At 38.8% G+C, this 3,733-nt stretch overlaps 1 pseudogene; it reads left to right on the top strand.

Moving 5' to 3' along the window:
• The first annotated feature begins 392 nt into the window (after window positions 1-392).
• Window positions 393-1,104, top strand: LOC133753751 (ankyrin repeat domain-containing protein 49-like; annotated as a pseudogene).
• The last annotated feature ends 2,629 nt before the right edge of the window (window positions 1,105-3,733 follow it).

The following is a 3,733-nucleotide window of genomic DNA, read 5'->3' as shown; positions in this document are numbered from 1 at the left end:
AAGATGAAGAAGCTGCAGAAGAAAGGTTTAAAGATAGCATAGGTTGGTTTATGAAGTTTAAGGAAAGAATCTGTCTGCAACAGAAAAATGCAAGTGAAGCAACAAGTGTTAATGTCGATGATACAGCTATATATTTTTTTTTTTTTCAGAAGAACCAGCAGAGATCAGTGATAAAGCTGCTACACTAAGCAAAAGATTATCAATGTGGATGAAACACCTTTATAATTCCATCTGGGACTTTTGATAGCTAGAGAAGAGAAGAAAATGCCTGGCTTCGGATTTTCAGCTCCATAAGATCTTGATGAATGAAACAAAGCAGACATAATTCACCTCTAGGAAGATTATTTATACCTTGGCATTTGAAATGTCTTTTACTTAGAGTAGTAGCAAAAATGGAAAAAGATAATATAAATGACAATGGAAAACCAGACAAAGAGAGTTCCTTTGACTTTTCTAAACACGTTAACCAACTTGAATTATTGGAAACACACTGACATCGTATTTCCACTGGTACTCACAGTCTCTGGATTGGCAATTCTGATGAAGATGAAAAGCAAGATGAGAAAAAAGAAGAGTAGAATCAACTACAAGGGAAAGAATGGAAAAAGATCCAAGCAAATTGCTTCTTTGGGCTACTGAAAAAAATGGCTTACCACAATACAGAGATTACTTTGTGGAAAGGCCACTCCTGTGAACACTAGGGATGAAGACCAGTGTACCCCCCTTCATCGAGCAGCCCACAGTGGACACTTGGATAGAGGACCTGAGCTGACTGCTCAAGGGGCAGGTGTGCATGCAGTGACTGTGGACGGCTGGACACCCCTGCACAGTGCTTATAAGAGGAGAGACTAGCGTGGCTTCTTTCTTACTTCAGCATGATGTGGGTATCAATGCCCAAAGGCCTCTTGACTCCCTTGTACCTTGCTATTGGGAACAGAGACAGTAAAGACGCCCTTGAACTCATCCTCATGAACCATTATATGAAAACCAGACCTGAAAGACAACCTCAGAGAAACTGCACTTGATATCTCCAGTAGGACATATATAGATCACTACTGGCTTGAGATTCTGGAAGGTTGTACAAATTCTTCACCTCCATCTTAATGGTTCTAGTAATTTTCTTAAGTGTCTAAGTACTGCTGCTTCCTTTGTGTGAGATGCAAAATATTCCCCTAATACAATGTTTACATCAAGTGTCTTGCTGAAGAAAAAATCAGTGGTACTCACATTAATGTTCATCCAAGTAAACTGCCTGATACTGATTTCAAAACATATTTGAGGGTTGTTTGTATATATCTTTAACGATTTCTGTGGAATTTCTGATTTTTCTCAGAAATAGTTTCAATTTTATTATACTTAAGAATTTGATATGGATTATACAAAGACTAAAAGATATTCTTGGTTCTGATCTAAGAGAAATGCATCTTTTAAATATCCCATATACTGGATTTTTTTTTTCAGTATTTAGTATACTGACAAGTATTTTTATAAGGTATGATAATTCAGAATATAATTAAAATTTTTTCAATATACTGGTGAAGTTCAACTGTCTTCTCTACATTACCATCTCTAGTAGCTTTCATTGTAGTCTAGTAAAACAAATATATTAGTGACTTGGATCTTCACATAAGCTAAAGATTAAAAAAAACATAGATCTTTGTTTTTTAAAATATTAACCATATTCAGGAAAGCAATTATCTAGATGTTTAATCAATGAATATTCTACATTGCTTCCCACCACAATTCACTAAATCATGCTTATGGTCCTACTTAACCCTACAGGATCCTTATACTTAAGGGGAGTTAGTATGACCTGTTAGACATGCACATCACTGTAGTTTGGCCCAAGACATCGTAGTATATCTGCTCTCCAGCTGAGTTTATCTGCTGGGTTGGCTCTGCTCATACAATGTATCTAATCCATAGGAAATGTTGATTTTTCCAAGGTCCTCATTTTATACAAACCATACAAAGGCATATCGACGAGGGAAAATGAATCCTAAGAATACAAAGGATGATTATTTTATTGGGACTAAATTCACAAAGAGGCTCGAGCTTTTTTCTTTTTTTAAACCCATAATGTGGATAGTAACAAAAAGAATAAATATAAATATTCAGTAAAACTAAAGTACATACTTTGATAACAAAAAAGAAACAAAATGCCTGGCTTCAAAGCTACAAATGACAGGTTGACTCTTTTGTAACAGGATAATGCAAGTGGCTACTTTAATTTGAAACCAATGCTCATTTACCATACTGAAAATCTTAGAGCCATTATAAATTATACTAAATCTACTCTGCCTATTTTTCTACAGAAACAGCAAGCCTGAATGGCAACACATCCATTTACAACATGGTTTATTGAATTCTTTTTTTTTTTTTTTTTTTTTTTGACAGGCAGAGTAGACAGTGAGAGAGAGAGACAGAGAGAAAGGTCTTCCTTTTTGCCGTTGGTTCATCCTCCAATGGCTGCCGCGGTAGGCGCGCTGAGGCCAGCGCACCACGCTGATCTGATGGCAGGAGCCAGGTGCTTTTCCTGGTCTCCCATGGGGTGCAGGGCCCAAGCACTTGGGCCATCCTCCACTGCACTCCCTGGCCACAGCAGAGAGCTGGCCTAGAAGAGGGGCAACCGGGACAGGATCGGTGCCCCGACCGGGACTAGAACCCGGTGTGCTGGCGCCGCAAGGCGGAGGATTAGCCTAGTGAGCCGCGGCGCCGGCCTTATTGAATTCTTTTAAGCCTACTGTTTAGTCCAACTTCTCAGACAAAAATATTACTTTGAAGATGTTCCTATTCATTGACGATGTGCCTCGTCATCCAAGAGCTCTGATGAAGACGTATAGTAGGATTAATGTTTTCATGTCTACTAAAACACCATCCATTCTACAGCCCATGGATCAAGGAGCAATGCCAACTCACAAGTCTTATTTGAGAAATACATTTCATAAGGCTATTGCTGCCTTAGATAGTAATTCCTCTGATGAATCTGAAAAATGTAAATTGACAATATTCTGGAAAGGATTTACCCTTCTAGATGTCATTAAGAACACCTGTGATTCATAGATAGATATTCAAATATCTATTAACAGGCATTTGGAAGAAGGTGATTCAAAACTTCTTAGAAGCCTTTGAGGGTTTCAAGAGTATAATATAGAAAGCGACTGCAGATGTGGAAATAGGAAGAGAAATAGATGTAGAAGTAGAGGCTAGGTGCTGGTGCTGTGGCATAATAGGTTAAGCCTCTGCCTGCAGCATGGCATCCCATATGGACACCAGTCCGAGTCCTGGTTGTTCCACTTCTAATCCAGCTCCCTACTAATGCACCTAGGAAAGCAACAGAGGATGGCCCAAGTGCTTGGTCCCCTGCACCCATGTGGGAGACCCCGAAGAAGCTCCTGACTCCTGGCTTCAGTCTGGCCCAGCTCCTTCTTTCTGTCTATAGCTGCCTCTCAAATAAATGAATCTTTAAAAAAAAACCACATCTATGTCATCCACAATGATAGTAGCAATTGAATATTTTGTGTATGACATTATAGACAGTGCTTCCAGATAAAATTCAGGATAATCACTTACATTAGTCCATTTTTTGTTGCACATGGTATAATACCATGGACTAGGTAAGTTATGAAGGAAGGAAGTATATTTTGGTTTACAGTTCTGACCCAAGATCAAGGAGCTGCTTTTGGTGATGGCCTTCTTGCTGGTGGTGTCATGAAGGCATTACATGATGTAA

Source organism: Lepus europaeus, chromosome X (genome assembly GCF_033115175.1).
Source record: "Lepus europaeus isolate LE1 chromosome X, mLepTim1.pri, whole genome shotgun sequence".
Taxonomy (NCBI): domain Eukaryota; kingdom Metazoa; phylum Chordata; class Mammalia; order Lagomorpha; family Leporidae; genus Lepus; species Lepus europaeus.
The sequence above is the reverse complement of the archived record's forward strand: the minus strand, read 5'-3'. Positions and strand labels throughout refer to the sequence as shown.